Source organism: Triticum dicoccoides, chromosome 3B (assembly GCF_002162155.2).
Source record: "Triticum dicoccoides isolate Atlit2015 ecotype Zavitan chromosome 3B, WEW_v2.0, whole genome shotgun sequence".
Taxonomy (NCBI): Eukaryota; Viridiplantae; Streptophyta; class Magnoliopsida; order Poales; family Poaceae; genus Triticum; species Triticum dicoccoides.
In genome coordinates, this window is record NC_041385.1 from 73212219 (window position 1) to 73225747 (window position 13529).

Here is a 13529-nt window from a genome sequence, read left to right on the forward strand (position 1 = left end):
AAGTAGAGAGCTAAGTCAGCTAAATGCCAACAACAAAGGGAAGACATTCATTCAAATCAATATACTCAGCCAGTGAAGTGGTAGAAAAATCTAGTAGTGAAGACAAGGGCATTAGTGTGTGTGTGTGTGTGTGTGTGTGTGTGTGTGTGTGTGTGTGTGTGTGTGTGTGTGTGTGTGTGTGTGTGTGTGTGTGTGTGTGTGTGTGTGTGAGGTAATTCCACCTCTTATATTTACGTACGTATATCACCCAACTTTCGGAGAACAATTCCTCACATAAAAATTGTAACAGAAGGTAAAAAATTATTCTTCTAGAACTGAAGCAAAAAAGGAATGGAGAATAGGTATATATCTTGTGATTACCATGTAGCATGTTAGTAGGGAGTATGCCTTATAGTATGTCAGTTTTTGACACAAATTCCGAAAAATATGCAAGCATGTGCGGGCACCATGTTGTGCAGCAAATCCTGATAAGCATGATCGGTGGTGTAATCCTATGCTAGCTAGACGGAATGAGGAGAAAAATAGAAATGAAAGAAAAAAACTGTCTCGCACTGAAACAAAATCTATAGCTCACCCAAGAATGCAACCTGAACCTGAGCATATAAATCATGTTTATGCTGTAAATACAAACGATAATGCCAAGGAGGCGGAAATGCAAGATATATTAACATCGTCGATTCGGTAGTGAGCTGTGAAAGAAAGCCCAAGTGGTCAACCTTGGCAGGATTCAGATGACGTAGAGGGGGCAACATCAGATCCGGCCTCGACAGCGACGCGATGAAGGTGCCCGTGACGGTGGCTGGTCACCCCGTTTTTGCACCTTCTGTGGCGGACCGATTCCTGCGTCAGCGGCGTCCTCGAGCGGTGTCCCTGTCGCGCGAACATCTGATAGGAGAGAGGACAAGGGGCAGGACGCTGCGTGATTTTAGTGCGGGCTGCAGCGGTGGCTGGGCGCGGCACGTCTCCCCCTTCGGCCGCCGAACGCTGCCGGGCGTGGCACATCTCCCGCTTCGACGATGAGACGCATGGAGGATGCCGGCGCGGGGCGTGGAATGCCGGGCGACGTGTGTTTTGGAAGGTACATGCACTAATCCTCTCTCCTATCTAAAACAGAAAGCCCTTAATTTTAGCCTTTAATTTCGTAAGGTGAATAGGATACGGGACAGGGTGCACGCGGGATTGGTAGTTCGAATATTCCTCCGCTGGTCTGGAAATCATGGGATCCACCTCCTACTGGACAAGATCCAGTTGCCACCGAAGGAAGCAGGCCAGGATCCACCCCCAGCTAAGCTCAACTCCCCTAATCTCTCTCTCTCTCTCTCTCTCTCTCTCTCTCTCTCTCTCTCTCTCTCTCTCTCTCTCAACTTCTTGATTTTTGTTTCATGCTATATGATTTGAGCTGCCCCCGTTGCTTTTTCACCAGATGGACAGTCCCCATGCTTGTGAAATTTGAAATATAAATGTTTCAGTTGTGGAATCTACCAAAATATTCAGCAAATGGAAGTGAAGGTCTCAGATTGAATCGAAGTGAAGATTTGAAGCAGATTGTGTGATATATGTTAAATTGTTGTTCCGAAATTGAAATAAATATGTAGATATATGGAACTGCTATATGTGATGTGAAATGCAGATTTGTGGAACTTATATACGTGATGTGAATATTTCACTCTTTAAAATTGAAAATTCATATGTCAGTACTTTGTAATAGTCAGTTTCTCTCTCAAATTCACTCATATAGAAGTGAAATTTATTGAAATGGCATGTGTATGAAATATGTCACTCCGTCAAATTGAAATTTATATCCGTGATGTGAATATTTCACTCTGAAGTTCACTCATTTGGAAGTGAAATTTACTGAAAATGGTACGTGTATGGAATATGTCACTCCTTCAAATTGATTTTTTTTATGTCACTCTTTTAACGGCTCGGCAAAAAATGTGAAACTGATATTTCAATGTGTTATTGCAAGTTGTCGAACTAGTTTTTGTGAAAATATATGAAATTAGATTTCTGAAATATGTGAAACTGCTATTTCTCTTATCTGTAACTTCTTATTTTAGTGAGATATGTAATGAAAAATATAAAATTACTTCTCTGTAGCTATTTGTCATATGAAATTACTTCTCTGTAGCTATTTGTCATATGAAATTACTTCTCTGTAGCTATTTGTCATTTGAAATAGCTATTTGTCATATCTCTAAATTAGTTCTCTGAAATATATGAGTTGAAATGATATTTCTGTTACATATGAATTGAAATAGCTATGTAGCTGATCTGTTTTGAAAGAAAAAGTGAAATTGACATATGAAATATATGAAACTGCTATTTCTAATATCTGTAACTTGTTATTTCAATGAGATGTGGATTGAAATAGATTTTCAAATATAAATTCAAATTGTTTCAGCCACTTTTGGAATATTCAGTTACAATCTTTTTGGAAATAATTGGGAAGTTGATGAATGAATCAACTTTTCTGTTATTTGGTTTTGTGATCTAAAATTGTACAGAATAGTTGATGAAATATGAATTTACAGTCATTTGAAAAATTTGGTATTGAAATTTGTTTTTCAAAGGATTGAAATCAGTTCTTTGATGATTGAGATAATGAGTTTCAATCGTTTTGAAATATGGCATTGGCATTGAAATAACTGAAATCACACTGTAAGAAAAAGGAAATTGATTATGCCACTCTTTTGAAGTAGTAAGTTTCCCTGTCTGAAATATGAAATGTATGAAACTGCTATTTCTAATATATGTATCTTGTTATTTTGCTATTTCTAATATATGTATCTTGTTATTTCAATGAGATACATATTGAAATAGATTTTTAAATACGAATTGAAATGGTTTGCGGCCTTCTGGAATATTCAATTTCAATCTTCTTTGAAGAATATGAAATAATTTGTTTCACTTCTTTTTTGGTGAGTTGGAATATATGAAGTAAACGTTTTTTAAAATTCAAAATTGTAGTAAAAGATTTCAAATCAATTTAAAGTGAGAGGGGTTGATCCTTTGAAAAAATGAAGTATGTACTTCTGTAACATGTGCGTATTTGTAAAGTGAGAGCCGTGGCAGTTGTGGCTGAAATCACATGGGTGGGTCCAGCTGGTCAAATCACGCGGGTGGCCCCAATCTGATGAAATACAGAGGTTTAAATGAATAATAGATTGGAATACAAGGATACAAATTCTGACAAGTTTTGAGATGGCAAGATCCTATTGGCTGGAGAAGCTCCGGTAGATCCCGGCTCCGGTAAAAAGAGGTTTGCGATCATCATCATTTCACATAGGGTTGGTGACCGTGCAGTGATCACGAGGTTGTGTGCGCGGAGCTCCATGTCCTCGACCAGGAACCTTACGTCTGACCCGTGCTCGCTCACCAACAACTGCTTCAAGTGTGAGGTAATATTGGACGGTGGCATTGTGGCTCCGGTGCCGACTGTGCTGGTGCTAGTAGTGCTAGTGTAGACCTTCTTGGTGATGGCAACATCGCAACATACGGTAAGGGAGGCATCAGGTGCTAGGTGCCATGACTTGGCGGATTCAACGGTGACGAACTGCGCATATCCCCAGTCCGACTTGGTTGTAAAGGTTTTCTCTGACCATTTTATCAAATGGCGTGACTGGCCACTATGACCATCCAACTTAAAGCCCAATGTCACATTGACACCTTCGGTTCCAGGATCAGTCAACAGCTCAGCATACACGGAGATGTGCCGTTGTGCCTTCTCTGATGATGACGACGGGTATACCTTTATCTTCCAACTGTAACCACCGACCTAGAAAGCTTCTGAACTGATTTCTTTCCCAACTCCATGCCTCCTTTGCACAAAGAGAAAACCAGGAATTTTAAACTCGTGTGTTCCCTCGACAACCTCCAGTGTGTAATGCGTGGACGCATTCATCTGCGGCCGACTGCTGGAGGAAGGAGCATTGGAGCACATGTTATGAGCCATGTTGACGGCTGCTACTTTCTCGACGACCTCGAGTACGAAAGAGCAGCAACTCTCCTTTAGCTCCTTGTAGTCCTCTGTCGCCTTCACGGCTGCGTACACGACGGGATCTGATGCCATGTACTCGATGCACAAGGCCTCCACCGCCCGACAGCTATGCCGGCCATGGACCTCCATCAATGTCGACATGACTGACACGACATCATACCGATCTGCCGCCACAAGTAGGTCGAGCGCCATAGCCACACGACCACCATCAGCGCTCTTTAATTCGAGCTGATCGGTGTAGATGAAGTGCAGCATGGCCCTGAAAGTGGAGGCGCTTATGTCGTGGACCCGCACGGTGCTCTCTGTCGTGTGCCATCGGAACTGTGCGGCGAAGACCGGTGACCGCATGGAAAGCACGAGTTTGTGCGCATGGATCTCGGTCTGCTCAATGATGAAGGTCACGTCCGGCAACATGCAATGCCTCCGTGACAACTCCGACTTCGTCCGGGGCTCCCCCTCCCCCTGAATCAGAAGAAGCTTGCCAAGATCTCTCGAGATCGTGGGAGGCGGCACCATGGAGATCTGGTCTGCATTTTTGGGTATGTCGGTGTCCTTCCAGAGGACGCGCACCTTGCAGTAGACGTCGAGACGGTGCAAGCCACGGAGCGTGTCGGGGAGAGGCAGCTCCCAACGTCTACAAGTAGCCATGGATGATAAGGAGGGCCAAGCAGGGAAGACGTTGATGTCGTCGCTCCACCCCTCGGCGGTCCTCCATCTGTCCCCCGGGCTTTGGATCCAGAGGGTGGCCATGGCGACGACGCCCATGACGGCATCGGTGTGAAGCAGCTCCAGGGAGACAGACACGAGTTGCTGGTCGTCGAAGCGGCAGGAGAGAGCCCAGATGTGGCCGCCGGCCTTGAAGTCGGCTGACCTGATGTTCCTCCCCTTGCTGCAACCGCGGATTAGCATATGGAGCGTGCCACAGTGTAGCGTGGCCCCGTACATAGATGCCATGGCTGTCGCCATCGACTCCGTCGAAGGCGGCCAGCCTGGCTAATAGTTACTCCATCATCGATCCATGCATGACCCCGATTGACGATCAAGGCTTCGTTTAGTCTGTTTTTCTGGTGTTGATTTGTTTGTCAGCTCGATCCAATATATGTATCTACGACACGACCAGCACTGCACACGTTATATGCAACTCCGAATCGGTCACAAATAGGAGTTCGTACCTGTCTCGGTCGACCGTCATCCATCCATCAGTAAAATCCAATGACCCTTAATTCTTCGGTGTTTAACGCTGCAAACCACGCATTAAGCCACTAACAAGCCATCGATCGATAACCCAGCCCCGCAGTTAATCACACGACTCTCGCCCCTGCCCGCACCTCCCTCTTCGCACGACTCTCGCCCCTGCGCGCACGACCTCCACCTCCTCCTCCCGCGCCATTCGCCGCCCCGCAAACTCCGGCAGCCGTCAACCGCCCTTCGCCGCAGGAGCAGCCGCCCTTCGCCGCGGGAGCAGCCGCTCGCCACTGCAGCCGCCGCCCGCGGGAGAAGCCGCGGGAGCTGCTCGCCGCTCGCCGCGGGTCGCCCTTTGCCATGGTCGCCGCCGGAGCCGCCCCGCCCCTGGATCCGCTCGCCGTTGGTCCCCGCCGGAGCCGCCCCGCCCCTCCCCGGCGCTCCAAACCCAACTCCCCAACTCTCCATCCTCCCCGCTTCTCATCACCACCGCCGCACTCCCCGAAGCCCATCTCTCTCCAGCCTCCCTGCCCGCATGCAGCCCTCGCCCTCGGCACCGCACGGGCCAGGCCCTCTCTCCTCGGTTATGGCCACCATGGAGAACCTGACCCGTAGGGCATACCCTCCTCCTCTGATGCGTAACACCCATCCCTGCCCCGGCGGTTGGGATCATGTCCGCCATCATGAGCAGCTGCTCCGCATCCGAGTGCACCGACTCAGAGGTAGAGGTTGGGCTGTAGTTCTTGGACGCCAAGGAAGAACGCAAGTTGTTGCCGCCGTCGAAGATGAAAACTGGTGGTAAATGGTAAGCCTCTGCAAGCCCCCACCTAGCCTCCCGCCTCTTAGTTCTTCTCCTTTTTTACTCTAGATGGATGATGTCTGATCTTGTTCACTTAGTCTCCAATGCTTGAGGAAGAAAAACAGTCACCTCTGACGTCGATCAGCAGAGCCCATGTCTTTTACATGTAAAGAGACTCTGAGTTAGTGGTTTTCTATTTGCTACATGCATACAGCCAAGAACGACTCTACTGAAAAGTATTAGAAATTATTTACAAATAGCTTTAAGCAAGAAATGCAACGAGATGATTACATTACAATGCTCTTTTCTCTCTTCGTTACTACAACCTTGATGATGCTTGGGTGATTCAACTGAATAGTTGATGGATTAAAATTCATATTACAATGTGGAAAATGTAGCAATTTCAAATTACAAGATTCATGTTGCCGTTGTATATAAAGGGAGAATTAATGTAGTTGCTCTGTAGGAAGCATGTAGTTTCTCTGTAGGACTCCTGGTGTGCTGCTGGAATAAACTAGAGGTACATGTTCAGATTTGTTCTCTTTCAGGTGATGGAACTCTATCCTATGCGCATAGCAGTGATGAAACATAGCGTACTTTCACCCTTTTTTCCAGATCGAGATGGTGGAGGCAGCCAGTGTCGTGGCCGAGCGCTGGGGAGCTTGTCGGCGTTTTGATGGAGAAGGGCCGCCTCCTCTCCCCACCAAGTCTCTTTGGCCCATAGATCGAGTTCATGGTTGATAAGGAAGGTGTGGCCGATTTCACCAGGCTGGGTCCGAAGGTCCCGAAGTCCTATGGCACGAACTGGCCACGGCGCATCCGGCTGGATGCACTTGCTCAACACCTTTCCATCTCTGTACAATCAGGTAGATATTTTCTCACGTGCCAAATATGATTTTTAGGTTGCCAAATAGTAGTCTAGGAACTATAGAAAGTGGATTGCTGAGTTTGCCAAGCATAATAGCACACCTATTATCAGATGACCTGAAGAGTATATCAAGCAAAGATGCTTTCAGATTTATGCATGCCTATATTAGGTTCCTACTTGTGTGAAGATAACACTTTGCATCAGGCTTGTGAGCAACCGTAAGTTGTTTTGCATGTGATACTACTTGTGTGATTATTTTTACCTTCGGAAAATTTCCTTCTTATTATATATCATATGGAATTCTTCAACCAGAGGAGAGCAACTCAATGAGTTTGCATACATTCAGTCATCTATGTTGATGCAACTCAACTAACAAAGAGTATTTAAGAAAAGACTGCAGTTTGTAAAGCCAGTGGACAAATTAGTTCTGCACAGTCCGGCATTAGCGGCGTGCATGCAGTAATTCATCAATGTTGGGGGTCAGTGCTATGAACATCAAGCTTCACCTCTACCAGTGGCATTAATTTGTTGTTTTTGTTTTATATCAAATAATTTACCATTCTTCAGTTTTGCATATCATATTTTGGTTCTGAATTTGTATTTGGATATTTCTGCAACCTTATTTCTAACATGCCTTCAACTACTGTTTATCGCACAAAAAGTAGAAAAATGTGGAATAAAGAACTATTATGGGTAATACGCATTGTTTTCTCATGCAGACTACAAATTCTCTGTAATTCACGTGGTTTTGGAATTTGTTTAATGTGCAAAATATGTACAAGGCTTGTGAGCGGCCATTTTTAGCCAAGTACTTGTATAAGTTCTCTTGTAACTTAGCTATCAGCCTATTACGAAAGGCTTTGAGGATTCTTAATCTAAACTAAATTTTTATACCTGTAGTATTCTTCTGTTATGATTTAATCTTGCACCATGTTAGTCTTGCATCACGTTAGACCCTGGGGTTGTACTTGCTGCAAATGTTGTAGGAACTCAACGGTTGTACTTGCTGAAAATTTCAATTGATCAACATGGGAGTAGTGGTCTCATGATCTAAGACTAAGAGTAGATTTATTTATTCTATTCTAATATGTTTAAGAGGGGGATGAGAAAGTTTCTGCTTAGGCTTGCGTTGCAAGTGAAAGCTTAGTTTAGTAGCAAGATTATAACGTGCGTTGCACGTGCAAACTTACTAGTCAAGGAGGCGCTATGCGTCAGCTGGACTCGATTGCCGTTCTAATCGAGCGGTTGGATCAGCGGGACACGCTAGCTTGGCACGAGAAAAAAAAACTCAATTAAGAAAATGTTTTCTGTAGATACCAGATTTTATCGAGTCGGACCAGGAGGACGGGTTTCTGAAAAAACTCCAAAATTTCAGTTTTTTGTGTTGGGCTATTCAAGGGAATTATAATTTTAATTTTTTAACACCAAAATATATTATATTTAATGAGTGCTATAGGCAAGTTGTTCCTTGTTCTAGTGGTTACAACGAAGGTGAACCTGCAGCTCGTAAGTTCAATACAAGTCCGCCACACCTAGCCGTTATCTCTATTTTTAATGGAGCAGTTGGTGAATAGTCTGCGCGGTTTATTTTCGCTGGTTTTTTCGTCATCCTCCCACCTCCGTTTTATTTTCGTCATCCTCCCACCTCCGTTAACTCGCTACCCTCCTACGAAAAAAACGGTGCCAGAAAAAACCCTACGATCGATCCCTCGTGCCCACAACAGATCGTTCTCCGCCGCCAACCAGCCCTACGCACGCGCGATCCACCCCTTCGCCCCCGCTGCGGCCGATCCATCCCTATGCCGCGGCAGATCCTAACCCCGGGGCTTCCTCCTCCGCCACCATCTGGTTCCCTCTGCTCCCATCTGCCGCCTCTGTCGAGATCGGAGACCTCCGACTTCTGTGCCGCTGCCGCCGTTGCCACGGAACCCCGGGACAAGGCAGGGTGTGGTCGCGTTACGGGCAGCGAGGAGCGGCGCACGGCCGTGCCCTGCATCTGGTTCCCCTCCGGTCCCCTCGATCCCCTTCATCGCCTCCAACGTACAATCTCGCCGCCGTGGGATCGCCGTCGAGCCGAGGTACGAGATTGCCTCCATCGCGTTCCTTCCCTGGCCACACCTTTAAACCAGCCATGCCTTTAATATCAATTCCTTTACCTTGCATGTGTACATCATCTAGGTCTATGCCATCCTTGCCTGCATCCTTATTATCGTTATCATCCGTGCGCATACCATCCATTCCTTTGCCTTTGTTTCGTCTATTACCCATGTCCTTGTTATCCTTGCCTGTATTCCCCAAGTTTTTGCTATCGTTGCCTTTATCATCCATGTCGTTATGCTGCCAATGAAAACAGATAGTCAATGTTACGGATGCATAGCATACATAATAATTATGCAATACTCTTCTTAAATAATTGATTTAATTTTTCATATCGGATTCATGTACCAAACTCAGTCCTTCAAAAGCTGTAAGTAAGTATAAAATATTCCCTGACTAAATCCAGAAATATTTAATTGATTGTACTTGTTGTAACTGATGATCTCCTAACTAAATCCAAAGTGCACAAATCTTTCAAGTCCCTGATTATCTGCAAACTCCATTCAAAATTGTGTCCTAACTGAATCCAAAATTATCACCTAACTAAATCCAAATTATCTCGTCACTAAGTCGAAAATATCTCCAAACTCCATACAAAAATAATTATCTCCTAACTAAATCCAAAATAACTTTCTTTGAATCCAAATCTGTTGACAAATTCTCATGGCACACAACCCTAACTAAGTGCTTTAATATCTCCTAGCTAAATCCGACTTACACTTCCTTTGAAAAAAAATCTTGTCACAACTTTCTGAAACCATAAACCCTAACTAACTACATCAACATGTCCTAGCTAAATCCAACTTACACTCCCTTTCAATAGAAATCACGTGACAACTTTCTGAAACCATAAACCCTAAACCTCACATGACATATCCTAAACCCTAATCAAATCCGACCCCTATTGGTACTGTAAGCATAAGGGACCAGCAAAGATTTGAGATGGCTAGGCACTTACAGCGAAGATCCGGCGTGAAAAAGTTGATGCACGTCAATGAGGACGATGAGGGGAGGCTCGTCGGAAGATCTGGCGCCGCGACCCGAGCGGGGTGACTTCCGACGGAGGGGGGAAGGGGGGAGTAGGAGCAGGAGGAAGGAGTGACACGGCGAGTGCGATCGGCGGCGATCGAGGGCGCCGGAGGCGATCGGCGGCGATTGAGGGCGTCGGAGGCGATCGGCGGCGATCGAGGGCGCCGAGGTTAGGGCTCGAGAGGAGGAGAGAGGACGAACCGCTCGAACCAAATTTCAAAAGAGTACGCACGATGATTGGACCTCTATAATGAAGTGAAGTGATTTATTAATGCAATTAATTTAATCAAAAAAATTCGGACGAGAATACCCCTGGACTTAATTGGGCCGATTAAAGGTATAAAAAAATTTAGGTCGAAAATACCCTTGGGCTAAAAAAGGCCCAGTTGTTCTAATCCGTTAGATCACCCATATAATACACGTGATTTGGTGTATTATGATGCACCGTAAAATCTCCCATTAAAAATCCATATGGACCACTTACATACAGAGAACAATTCATATAGAGCTTCAGCAAAAGAAAGGAAGGAAAACACCTGATTGGCAGTAACACATGGATACATTATTTTTAGAACAGATTGCTCCATGCCAACTTGTTCTGCAATTGGGACAATTTCATAAATATGATTCACTTTAATGTTATAGTTAGAACAAATCATTAACAAAAGGAGAAGAATCAACACTATTTTTGTACTTGATTGTTTCGATTTCAGAGAAAGAGCATAACTACTATGAAACGTAGTACAAACGCTGAATTTTCTTGGATCCTTCAAATAGGAGTATCAATGTGTGACAATGCAGAAAAGGCATCTTAGTTTAATAGGATTAATAAAATAGCAAGTAAAATTCAGTACATACTGAATAAGGGTGCACCCAAACAGTTCCTAGACCTCAAATGAGGTGGGTGAGGAGATTAAGCACACACCCGGCCCCTACAACCAGGTCACTATCATGTTCCCAGTTAGTGAATTTGAAAAGGAAAAGTATTTTTTTTCTTTTGCATATATGTAATTGATATGTAGAATCAGTTTAGGTGTACAATTACCTCGGCAGCTTAACACCTTGTCACAAATAAGACTTGGCTACCAATCCACTATAATATTCTCTAAGCATGCAACTATGCAAAGAACCGCTGGTAGAGCAAACAAACGTACTGGCTTTTGTAGGAAATTGTTGGAACATGATAATCCATTGTGAGGAAAAACGCTACGCATAGTGATCAAATTTGTAGGCTATTGATTCCAGTACATGGAATTAGCAAACTCCAATAAAATAGTTTAGAGCATGTAACAAAATGAGTTGTCGTGTTGATTCTTGTTGCCAGTAATCGGAACATGGCTTTGTGATTTAGTAGTAGAAAATTAGGCAGCACATGGATCATCTCAAGATTGCAGTAGATGCCAAATGCTTGCAAGCACAGCAGGCATGCAAAAGATACCAGCAATGTCGCACGGGAGGTCATCAGAAACCAAATAAACATGGTGTAGCGTTGGGGTGACCAAGGCAAACCAGCTAAACCTCCATTGGAGAAATAGTTACTGAATTATCATGTCAAATTTAGATCCTTGAGAGGTAACAGGGTTCCATTTACACGCATACCAAGATCATGGATGGTGGTTGTGAAGATGACATCAAGCATGCGACGACTCTCCTTGGCCAATGGGAAGTCGCCTCCCAATGGACCAGCTGTTCAATGGAGGGCCTCCTTCAAACCTTCAGGTATCACGTAACGAGATCAGCGGACTGGTTTTAATTTTCCCGGGTTGGGGCGTGCAATTTAAAGTTCATGTTCAGAAATCTAGTAGCTGCTAAGAGAAGGAAATTTTAGAAGTTATTAAAAGATTGATGAGTTGCACATCTCTGCGTCGCCTAGGAACAACTCATCAATTTCTTGAGCAGTGCCAATCCAGTTTCCCTGAAATAATCTGCTCTTCTCTTAATGAACATTACAGAAAATAGATCTAGTCTATGGTGCCAGAAGATAGAGATTGCTTACACTTTTGATCAAAACTGGCATGGAACATTCGATGCCATTCATGTATTTGTCATTGTCAATGATAAAGGCAACCTTGCCAGCCGATTTAACAATACCATATGGATCCAGACAAATCAAGAGTTGCGCCTAGGAAGATGATTGAGGCAATCATATAATTGACATTACCAAAGTATCTGAAGCAAACTCAAGCCAATAATTACATCATATTTATTTTTTCAGAAAACAGCAACAGATCCATTTTGATGAACTTACTATGCTGCATGTTTAATCGATTTTGCAGGAAACAAATGCACAAATGATGATTTAGAGAGACACAAGTTAGGGAGCCTGAACAAAAGGGTTAACTGGGTTACAAAGAGCTGGCATATCAAGTTTCTGAAAGTTGTGCTAACCTTCTCTTGCATGAAAGAAGGTTCTGCTTTTGATTTTCCGGCACCCGATGCCTGCAGCCAGTGTGCCCTCTTCAATTACATCAGCATCAATGAAAGCAAAATTAATCTATACGTCAGTGAGCATGGTTTCAGCCAAAATTCTCTTATTTCTTGCGTTTAAAATTTCACAGCGCCTTCCTTGTGGTTGCCGACTTTTGTCCCTGCTTTCTCTGCCTCACTTGCAAAGATCACATAAATGGGAGCTTGGCACATCACTGAGGACGTAGACGATGTGCGAAGTCAAATCAACCTGCAACGCAAGAGAAAGAGAAGCCTCAATGACAGACCTAGGTGCTGCCCGGACACAAAATAATTCTGATTTTAGTTGCAGTGACTCCGCATTGACGACCTCAAAACAATAGCTTCTTGCTGCGCCCGCCACGTAGCCATATGCCTCATGCTGCTTCTCCTGGTTGTCAGCTTGCGAGAAGCCTCCATTGGTCCGGCCGGCCATAGATGTGAAGAAGGCGATCATCGATAAGTGCATGTTGCTTCTGCTCACCATGCCGCCGAGGGGCGTGGTGACGCCGTGCGGCTCGAGCGGCGGCACAAATGAGGCCGGGAACTGAGTAAGCAAGCACGATAATGTCAGGTACACACATCCCATCAAAATTGGCCACCGTCACACTCAAGTGTTTAGTATCATGAGATGTGGCATCTAACTCGGTTCGTTTCAAGTCATGTTGTTACTTACTCTATGTCGTTGCTTTATTTTGGACACTGTCATGCCACCTAATTCTTGTCACATAGCTTTCGACACCTGATAATATGATGCCAAGGTTAATTTGTCCAGCTAGTGCAACTAAATATCTACGTATGTACCACGGTTAATTAATTTTCACCCTACGAAAAACTAAGTTGCACAGAACAACAGGGTAAATCGAACCACACTCGGAAAAAAAAAGGTAAATCAAACCAATCATTATTGTTGTTTCTGAAGTTGTACATGTTTCTGAGATACAGTTTCATCAGTTCGTGAAACAAAAGGGCTGTGAACATTCCCAAGCTATCATGTCCTATTACAGAAGCAGCAGCATGCCATTCACTAGTTTCCATTTACAGTCAGGCACCTTATTTAGATAAGTATCCAGTAGGCATCTCAGTGGGGAGAGAGCACCAATCAGTGG

General features: G+C 44.4%; 1 pseudogene; it reads right to left on the reverse strand.

The window, feature by feature from the left end:
- Nucleotides 1-3109: 3109 nt before the first annotated feature.
- LOC119279316 lies at nucleotides 3110-4966 on the reverse strand (annotated as a pseudogene).
- Nucleotides 4967-13529: the final 8563 nt, after the last annotated feature.